Source organism: Pseudorasbora parva, chromosome 14 (genome assembly GCF_024679245.1).
Source record: "Pseudorasbora parva isolate DD20220531a chromosome 14, ASM2467924v1, whole genome shotgun sequence".
Classification (NCBI taxonomy): Eukaryota; Metazoa; Chordata; class Actinopteri; order Cypriniformes; family Gobionidae; genus Pseudorasbora; species Pseudorasbora parva.
In genome coordinates, this window is record NC_090185.1 from 22,241,754 (window position 1) to 22,253,048 (window position 11,295).

At 38.8% G+C, this 11,295-nt stretch overlaps 1 long non-coding RNA gene across 1 annotated transcript; it reads right to left on the bottom strand.

The window, feature by feature from the left end:
• Positions 1-219: 219 nt before the first annotated feature.
• Positions 220-10,445, bottom strand: LOC137039823 (uncharacterized). Its single transcript, XR_010897765.1, has 3 exons — positions 10,347-10,445; positions 9,935-10,164; positions 220-337 (listed from the first exon to the last, which is right to left on the bottom strand). It is a non-coding gene; the product is annotated as an uncharacterized lncRNA (long non-coding RNA).
• Between the last annotated feature and the right edge of the window lie 850 nt (positions 10,446-11,295).

Sequence of the window (11,295 nt, forward strand, 5' to 3'; positions counted from 1 at the left end):
GAAACAGAGGCCAGTTAATAAGAGCTGTACAAGTAAATCTTTCTCCCTTAGCCTCAAGAAGCGCACTAGAAACTGACGTAGAGGCTGTGGTCTTTAGCTTCCTTGTTACAAGTCTGCCTCTCAAGCTGGAGGCGCTGGTTCGAATCCCGCTCTGAGCAGTGCGAGTAGAACTGGAGTGGTTACATGGTGCCGTGACCCGTATGGGAGTGAGGTTTAGGGGGTGACTGTAACACAGGCCAGCTAGTATGATCTGTGCGGGTAGATCGCACTAGAGGCAGTAGAGGCTGCAGTTTGAAGACACCGGTTTGAATCCCGCTCGGAGTGGTGCAAGTAAAACCTGAGGGGTTACAGTATATAAAAAGATGATGTATTATTATTCTTGTCCCCATGTTGAGAAAAGTGTGAACATTTTGTGTGGTTATTGTAGTTCTAGACTAAATGTGATCATACATTTTCTCTTCTCACTTGCACAAAAAAATAAATATACAGTATTCCTTAAAGCAGCACTAGGTATCTTTTCAACCTTCATAATATATTTTTTAAGACTCTTGTGATGATAAATCGACTTACAATAGGTTGAATGACACGTCTGCCATAGCCTGATGGGGTCTGTATCGTTTTTAATCGTACTTTTAAACTTCTGGTTTCGGGTAGTAACCCGAGAACAAAAAGAACTACAAAATTTGACTGCTTTACGGCATATACGTCACTTCCACCAACACACACACTTCCTTAAATTCGGACGTGAGAGCCCAACTTTGTTCGTCGGATAATATAGTCATGTCCGAAGCAGCACAGACACATAAGAAAGAAAAGGTTTTGTTGGAGGAAAGCAATAAGAGGAAACGAAAAAGTGATGGGATTAAAGGCAGGACGCGGATCAAAATTTGACCAGCGTTTGCCCGTCGGTGTGAGCTGGAGGAGGCGTGCCCGACCGATGCTGTCCTGCTTGTTACGGTGAGCTACCACTCAAACATTGAACTGAAGTATCATATAGATTCTGGAAAACGGTAACCAATAGACTACTATAATGACGCTGGCTTGTAAACGTGAGCATCGTGATTATTTGGCGTTTGAAAAAAATAAAACCCATGAAATTATATTCATATGACATGCTGAAACATATGCCACTGACTGTAACGTTACCTGGGATGAAGACATTTCACACGCGACGCCAGAAGAACTCGAAATCCTCTTGCAGTGTTCAGGGGAACTGTTAGTGCTGCACCGACCCGCGGGACGCTTTTATTAAGTTATTTGGCCCGCACCGCACCACTGTATATATTTTTACAACCCGCCGCGCACCGCGACCATTAAATAGACATACGGGGTCCGCGGGTTATGAGACGAGCCACGCATCACTAGTTAGGGCTATCAGGGTTGTCATGTCAACAAATGCACGCGCGATGGCATCCCCTGTTGTAGGATGACTGAGCTTACGACAGTAGTTGAGGACATTATTTTTTCCAAACTGTAGGGGGACCCTGAGAGCAAAAGTAGCCAAGTGGGGCTTTAAAAAGAATAAACGGTCTTTACAATTGCCCTAAAATAAAACTTTTGTTATAAAAAAACAAGCCCAGCCCAGGTGAGAAAAAGGAATGCAAAAGTAACACAATGTATTGTGTTAAAAAGTAACTAAGTAGCAATAAGTTACTTTTTAAACGAGTGATGCAATACTGCAATGCATTACTTTTACTGTTAAATATGCATTAAACAGACATTTTTAGCATTAAACAGACATTTTTAGCAATGATTCTACTTCTGGCTGGGGGGTGTTCAGCCCCTTACACCTGAGTGTTCCATTTTAAAATGTTACTTCAAGTTAAAAGTAGTTTTAGACAATCAGATGGGTCAGGATTAACATATTTACATATGGATAATTTAGTTTATATGGTCAATAACAAATGAGAGCAACTTAGGGTCCTATTTTAACGATCTGAGCTTATGGTACAGGTGCACTTAAGGCATGCCCAAATCCACTTTTTCGAGTTTAACGTTGGAAAAAAAACGTCCGGCGAGCCAGGTGCATGGCTCAAAAGGGTTGTACCTAGTCTCTTAATGAGTCATTGGTGTGTTTTTGGCGTAAAGTGCAATAAATCAAGCAGAGGATCATCTCCCACTCCCTTTAATAGACAGTTGCGCTTGCACCATGGCGGATTCACTATCTACATGGTGGGATTTGTGGAAAGACTGAACGCTTCTGCAGAGAGGAATCCTATTATTTTTAATATTTAACATTTTTTTGTGTGCTGCTGCCTATCCCTGTGTGAGTAAAGTAGAGTAAGTATTTAAACAACATGGCGCATTGCGCCTGGTGTATGATGTGACCCTGTACCTTTTAATGCAGTCTGAATATGTGGCAGTGTAGATGTTATACTGGGGAATTGTCTTGTCATTGTTGCCCAACACAGCCTGTTGTTAGTACAATCTCCTGCTAATAAGCCAGCCAGAAACTCTGCCTAGCAACCATTCCCCGCAACCCATGCTAATGACAAATGAAGAGGGTCAAGTAGTCACGCCGGCCCCACCCGTCAGATGTCACGGTGATCAGCGCTTCTGACGAGCAGGCAGGATTATGTTCGAACTATCGAGAGAGCATGTCAATATGTCTTTCTCGCGCACCGCCACACACTGACACAGCAGAAGCCTCCTAGTGCTCAACAAAATTGATTTGAGCAAAGCAAGGGCATCACTCACGTGTCAGGAGATGAAGAGGTTGCCACCATACTTGAGCTGCTCTGCGCTCTTGAAACAATTCGTGCATAGGTCAAATGGGAAGGGTTCAAACTTCTCTAGAAAAAAGACTGGTATGTTTTGCGTTTAGCATGCTGGCTTCCCTGGCCGATTCTGCTGGTATTTGAGGGTTTATGTTGTTAGGAACTGAGGAATTGTTTACCTTAAGAATGACTTAAAGCTACTCAAATTAAGTATTTTTGGCCTCAGAGTGCAGCAGAGAGGTACAGTATAAAAAGAAAGAATAAACACTGTGTTTATTTGGACACCATGAGAAAGTCATACATTACTGTTAAGGTAGTTCTTCCTTTGCGTCTTATAAACACCCTGTTCTTCCTTACAGTTTTCATAATAAAGGGGGGAATGTACCCTGAGGGAAACATGCCTCAAGAACTGAAGCTAAAATGAACACCCTACCCAAGAAGCATGATGACGCATGTAAATGTTTGTGCGTTCTTTTAAACAAACCAGACCGTAAGGGTAAGAGGTTAGGACAGTTGTTTGTTATTCATTTTAACTAACAAGTGTAGGCTATGTCAAACTCCAGACCAGTCTGACACACTTCCAAAAAGTTCAAACCATGAATCCCGAATCATATATTTGTTTAGATGTGTGTCTAGTTCTGTTGCAAGTACATAAACATTGTACTAGAAAAAGATTGAATAGCTGTCTATTTCATAATTACCGTGTGGACAACTGCTCACAAAGATCTCAGTGAGGTGCCGTAATATGAAACGTGTTTCATGAAGTAAGCTCACAGCCTTTGGCAAAATACATAGAGCAAGTGACAAGCAAAATGATGGGGACAAAATGTTCTCTTATGCACATGCATGCATTCTTGCACGCATGAAAAAAACAACACGCACTAACACTTAGCTAATTTATTCAGCGTTGCATACCTTCTTGGCGCGGCCCTCATTCGGAGGAGTGGTCTTTCTGTTATTTGTGCTGGCGTGTTTGGATGAGCCTGGACCCTTGTTAATGTACATAATTTACCATTACCTTTATCCTGATGGAATCTTAATTGTGCTTTTACAGTGCCTCCGAAGAACCATTCATCAGCGTCAAAACCGCACACCCACATTCTCAGGTGCGCACGCGAACACAGGCTTAATGATGTTCCCTTGAAATCAAACCGAATTTGCTGTTTGCATTTAGAATTTGCTAGCCCTGTCCTGCTATCGATCTGAATCCCAGTGTGCCGTTGTGAAGCTAGAAAAAAAAAAAATCACAGCAGCTAAATTCCGTTTTAATCTTTATCCGAGTTTATTTATATTGCTGATTTATTTGAAAGCAAGCTTGACTAGCGTAATGATTTGCAGAAGGGTGTGCTCCAATAAAGCCAGTGTTTGCTGTCTGCACATCAGTAGATTTTAGTTATAAGTTATTTAACTCGTAGAGCACACTGAAACCCAGCTGTCCATATACTTGATTAAAATAGAAACTACATTTGAACTTAACACTGAAGGCCAAATGGCTAAATAGCTTTAGCAGAAAAGCATCCTTTTACTTGTGACATTTAGACGAGTTCAGTTTATCACAGGTCGGTTACACAGGCATGTTACCATGTGTAAACCTCATTACGAAATAGATATTAGTAACTGTGCAAACGCTGTAAAAAAATGGCCAGTAAAAATACAACACAACCTTAAGACTTGCTTTTATTTTTATCTTTATATGTATAGGTTGCCTTACTGAACTGGCAGAACTCCTTAAAGTCGATGTTGCTTTTAAAGTAAAATGATGTTTCAAGAATCTTTCGATCATATTTTTTTAATAAATACTGGAGAAATACTGAGAAATACTGGAATTTTTTAAATAAAGGGAAATACTGGATGATATAAAGGCTGTTTGCAATGTAGCAGTTGCCTATAGAAGCTTGTTTCCGCCACAGAATATAACAATAAAACTGTAATAAAAATTAAAATAAATAATACATAAACAAATATATAGATTTTATTATTTTATTTAAAAAAATAAAAATTGCGACTTTTTCAAGAATAAGACAATTCTGACTTTTTCTTGCAATTTAGAATGTTTTTTTTCCTCTCAGAATTGCATGGTATAAATGTGCAATTGCGAGTTAATAAAGTCAGAATTGAGTGATATAAAGTCACAATTACCTTTGTATTGTAACATTCTGTTGCGGAAACAAGTTTACATAGCCAACTGCTACATTGCAAAAGAATCTTGCAATTCTGAGGGGAAACAAATTAGTCTTTATTCCCACTCAAAATTGAACTCCCAATTGCGCGTTTATATCTCAAAATTCTGAGAAAATAAGTCTGAATAGTGTGTTAGAAAGTCAGAATTGTAAGATAAAAAGGTTGCAAAGAATTTTCTTTTGAGATGTTTTATTCTTTGGCTGAATCTAGCTTCCATATTTTCCAGGTTGTTGCTCTACAGTTTCAAAGGCGATTTGCATGTTTTTAGCACATTACTATGTGGTAGGTTGTTCTGGGTGGTTTCTAATGGCTTGCTTTCACAAGTGGTATGGTACAGTATGATTCGTGAAAGTAAGCTCTGATCTGGCTTGCGTTTCCACTGCTATCAGTACCCTGACTTGATGGTCACTTGATAGGTGTGGTGTGTCGCCAAGATGAAAGCGACAGAGTAAACAACAATGAAGGGCATAGAGCAGATCTGGTTCTTGCTTCTCAGCATGTGGCTGTTTGTCACAAGAAGACGACAAGCATTTATTGTGTTTCAGCAGTATATTACCAAATGGAGCCTCTTTTGTTGTCTTGTAGCGCGCATGAGTCTCAATTCTCTGTCAACAAATCAACTTCTGCAGTGAGTCTAGCTCCACCCTTTAGGTACCAGACTATTGTGTTAGGTATCCGAATGAAAGGGTCACAAAAAAGTCTTATGGTACATTTCTGTATTTTGGTTCCTTTCACAACTTCTGACAATTGAAACGGAAATAATTTTGTACCTAACTATACTGTTCTATAATGTACCACTCGGTGGAAATGAGCAATGTATATAGAGACAAGTTTATGGAACATTTTGGTCCTATTAAATGTAGTCGAAATATTTGTTGGCACCGTTATTATCAGAAGTCTCATTGCTTAGACAAGTAGCACCTTTCCTTATAAACGGCATAGTTTGTTGCACAATTCAGGTCTGTAAAGTTTAGAAGTTTTAGATAACAAACTGAACAGTGATGCATGATTTAGCAAACACGACCAATGAAAACCAATCACCATCACTGTGAAAGCAGTACATTTTTCAGTTTTGAGAGTGACATTTAAACGTGCATTGTTATAGTGACTTTCTTGCAAATTAACACATGGAAGTGAATTTGGTTGTATAATGTGGTTGTCACTCCCATGACCAAACTTGTGTGTGTGTACAGGATAAGATTAAGCACTCAACAACCATATTTAGCTGCTGTTTGCACGTATTCTTATAGTAGGTGTGAAGGACAAGGTTAGGAACAGGTGCCCTATTGGAGGGTTAAATAGGGGGCAAACAGCTCCAACTGACCCAAATGTTGGCTTCTACTGTGCCAGAGACACTCATTGATCCCAACGGATGTCGTCGATATCTAGGTGCTTGCTCTAAGGAAGTCCTTTGGCCACATCTCTTGACCCTCCAGAGACTGTAACCCCAACAGCTTCTGTAGATACCATCAGAACTCTGCCTGTTCCTCTTTCTTCAAATGTTCTCCACACCCTGACAGCACACCTGTTTGGGAGCCCAGACAAGACCAAACAGCCGTCTGTGTGCTCTTTGCTGTGAGTCAGTGCATTCTAAAATGCTTGTTCTTGTTGTCTGGCTGCATGGCCCAACTAAACCTTGTGCGCACAGCATCTGCCGGACTATAGATCAGGCCTGAAAGTACATTATAGCCTCCTTGTACTGCTACTGCAGGTGCCCTTAGGGGTGGTGTGGAATTATTTTACATAAGCAAATATTTGGTCAAACGAGTAAAACCTTTGAGGTATTGTTGAACAATGAATCTTATTGATCCTCAAAGCAAAAATATACTTGGTGACAAAACTGGAGAATGGATGGAGGGATGAAATCAATATTTGGGGTGTGCCACTATGGACAACTAGTCGTTTGTCCAACAACAGACTAGCCAGTTAGTGAGGTCTAATAGTATATCAAGTTTTTTTCTTGTAATATATTGTAGTTTTACATGTACAAATCATAGAAAATCTTGGATTTGTCATAGAGCACCACCAGTTCAGCCATTCATATTCTGATTTTTCCGTAAATATGGAGTCTTTGGTCACTGCGATGTGTTTAATGTTCTCCTAAAAAAATAACATTGCGATATTTAGATTTTCTGCATTATATATTGTGATATGAAAAATACACTATTTTTTTATCAGATGACTTGAATAGCTTTATTAATAAGAAGTTGGAACGACTGAGGTGATTGTTATCTACATATAAAAAGCTGAAAAATAACAAAGGTTTTATCAATTCTTTTGCATGTGAACCACCCTTTTAGGGTTAACCATTTTGTGGAAAATGTGGGTGTTCACACACTAGACCCCGACATTCTGTGGGATGGGGGTTGTTGGGGTGGGTCCCCCTCGGTCCATTCGCCACAGAACACTTATAAAATAACAATTTTTTATTGTGATTAAATAAAAATACTGAATTAATAAGAAATATATTCAAATTACAATCATTGTATGAAAAATATTTATTTAATAGAACTGTAAAATTACAAACTAATAATTTCAGTAATCAAGCTTTTATTTTGGCAGTCAAATCATGAATATTGTGAATTAATTCATTAATTATATGCGCTGCTGGTTTCAGAGTGATTTGTGGCAGTGTGTTTATTTACGTTCATGCAGCTCATGATTTGGTGTTTCAGCAATCCATATATCTATTTAAATCGTAACTTTTCGCAAATTAACTATTGCATTAAGCCATATAATGATTGATTTTTTGTTATAATATATCATGCAGCCTCATCTCCAACCACAAACGTTGTATAAAACAGTTTCAAATAAAAATAAAAAGCTGCCTTAAATGCCCCTAAAAACCCATCTGTTTGATTCTGAAACCAGCCTAATTATATAGGGCTTACTCTAAAGACGAAGGGTCCATTTATACGACACCATTTTCAACTAAAAACTGAAAACTTTTTTGGGCCATTCATTTATACAAAAGCAGCGATTTGGGGACATGGACATTTTTGACAACGATACCTTTATCTTCTCCGTGTAAAAATGAATTTGTAAAAACGGTGACAATGCACATGTGTACTACATTTCAGTCTGAAGTAGTGTTTCTTTACAAAGTGACATCTACAACTACTGGCCTGGCATGAATGATACAGCGATTTTAGTTGTTTTGACTGAACGGTGTGACGGAGGGTTGTTTAGACAATGGTGTTGTATGTACGTGGATAATACAAAGGACTTTATGCTTTTAGTACATCATTGTCATGTAAACGTACCCTAATTAAGTCATGGGTTTCCACTAGTGTTCAACTTCAACGAGTTTCAGATCCACCTGGCTCCATCTATTGAAAATATGTAGTTTTGAACATCCCTTCATTATACACGACCAGTATCTCATAGTAAGCCTTTACTGCTATTAGCTCTATTGAAAAAAAGATCTATAGCGGAGACCTCCATTGGCTTTTGTTGCCCTTGAAAGAATGCTCTGTACAAGGCCTGAAAGAGCCAACCTTTTTTTGCGCATTTCCCCAACAACCCCTCCTCCAAGAAGGACTGCAAATGCTTCACTTATTAATTCAAGGTATCTGGTTGCCCGGTATCTTGTTTTACAAAAAAGCCTGTAAAAGACAGATTGGTTATCAGGACCAGCTGTCCAAGGCACGGCGGCCCTACTCTCTAGGAGGCCGGCGGACTTGTAGACACAAGCCAAGAGCAGATGGATGGATTCCAGGATCAATCCCGTGAATCAATAGCCGGCGTCTGACTTGAGAAAGGGGGTTGGAGTGGAAAGGTGAGTTTAAGCGAGTGATACGGAATTGAGAGGATATGAGCAAGATGTACTGATGTCACTACCTGTGCATTTCAATAGGGGGCATGAGATGTCAACAGAGGCGGTGGGTTTTTCAGTGGCTTTATATGCATTTTACAACTAAGAAGTACATTTTTAAAATATCAGTTTCTGTTGAACAAAATAGACACTTTAGTAGGTCAGAGTTATATAGTACAAAACATAAGTTCTTTCTTACTGTTGTATTATTGTCTCGTCTCCAGAGTCCCATATCTAAACATTCCTAAAAGCAAGACTTTTTACTTGAGAAGCAAAAGTACTTTAGATATTAAGTCAAAATTTGTTTTGAGTTCTGCCAATGGCATCAGAAAAATAAGCTTAATTTAAAGGGAAACCAATAATTCTCGTTTTAAGCAAAAACTCACAAAAATAAACAAAACTAAGTATCTTTATTATTTTGCTTCTCAAGTTAAATGTATCTTGCTTTCAGAATGTTTAGATATTTGTACTGCTAGACAAAAAACACTGAGTAAGAATGTTCTTTTTTTTTGCGGTGTAGCGAGTTTTGTTGACAGTTTTGAGCGACTGTGTACTCAATCAAAAACTAGAGGTAAACGCACAAAAAAAACCCTACTTCCTCTCACATTCTGTTTTTTTCTCTTTCAATTTCCTTTTTTATATGAATACAAACCATCATCCGTCTTGAATAGTCTGAAAACTAATTTGAATCACAGAGAGAGCAGAACATGGTCTGGTATAGAGCTAAGCAGGCTAATTTGTTCAATCGTCCATCCATCATCCTGCATGTATATGTTGCCTTCGTGAAACAATAAGAGCCTGGGTCAGAACGGGGAGCTCCCAACAACAGGAACAAGACAACCTGTTTTCAGCCTTGTCTGCTCCCCTCCCCCCTTTGTAGTAGCATCTGTTTTGTGTTAGCTTGTTAGCCATGTTATACTTCAAATATACATCAGGTAAGCACAGACTCACTAAGCTAAAACTATGTTTCATAAACTGACTAAAAAAAGATAATATATATATATATGGTAATATATAAAAGGTAACTATGCTGTGACTGTTTTTGTGACTGTAAATGGTACAAACATAGCTACCGGTCACTAGCAAGTCGAGAAGAGAACTACCGGTTGCGAGACATAAGTCAGAGGGAGTGCACTAATGCACAGGGTTTCCTGTGAGGGTAATGAGTACCCACAGTTCCCTGCTGAGAGAGGAAGTAGAGTGTAAATAGAGGGATTCCCACCTCAGCAGCGCAGCCGTTGCCGTTGAGATAAGAATGGAAATTTCACAATGGCTCCCGTTAGGGGATTCCGGCCTCCTGTTCTCTACCAGACGCTTGTCTTGCCTGTTCAAATATCTTTTGGGTTTGCCTGCCTGGCTGGTGGGAGATTCTGCTAGTTAAAACTGTTGCACGCATGAGCTGATGAGAGTCATGAAGCACAGGAAATCCTCATGTTTGTTTTCATAGTTAGTCTGAAACAAAAATATACGGCTCTGTTTAAGTAATGAGGATGTAGCAAGCAAAAGAATAGAATATATTAAAGCTGGCATGAAATGGAAATCTTTTCTAAATGCATCTTATTGTGAAAAATTCATACATGCATGTTTCATTGTCCATTTTTGAGTTAGTAAATGTAATCGAAATCTCAACTCACCTTCCGATTGGTGATGCGTGCCGGATTTCTCCAATCATTTTGTCCGATTAAACCCCGCCCCTTTCTTAGAAGTGACTGCAAACTCACGGTCAGATCTGCTTTCATCCAATCAGAAAGTGGTGGATTGAACCATGCCCCGCACTACATTTTTGTGATTAATAAAATTTCACTTTAATTTGTACAGAATATAATACAGAAGAAAAGGGTACATTTTATTGCTGCTTTAATTGTAAAGAGTATAATTGAATTTAATGTATTTTTGTATTTAATTGTATTGTTTATATTTTCTTGACGTTAGAATGCAACTATGAGTAACTTTTGTTTTTCTCTCTTATTTTAAGCATCATAACCAGCCTAACACAACAACAACAACAGCCTAACTCAACCAATGCCATGAGATTGGGGCGGGACTATTTGTTAGATCCACCAATGAAAGAGGAATGTTCGGGAAACCAGTTTTAAAACGATGCTAATGCACAGAAATTACTCACTTCAGCTATAACAAAAGTGCTCATACATAAAGAAAAGTGGCACAATTAAACTGCAAAGCTTTTTAAAGCTCTATTTATACCCCTCGGCAACTGAATCTTTGCAGCTTATTAGAATGGCAGCCTATTATGATTTAGAGGCCTTTTCAAACATGTCAAAAGAGTCAGCTGGTGCTGCTACAACACCTAAAAGATCCAGATCTAAATCCTTTGTGAATTGATTCAGCTCTTTTGAATATTTAATGTTAATGTAATGGCTTGGTGTAACAAACCAGACCCAAATCTCAATTTACCCTGTCAAGCCGTCATTGATTTAATTTCAGGATTTATAGAAACATTCTCCTTTCCTGGAGGCAAGGATAAACGACGTTGGTGTAAAGAGCAAGCGAAGCGCACTGTGAGATTTTCTTTCTCCTTTTTACATTTCAAAGCATCTAACTATCTCATTTGAATTATTTACT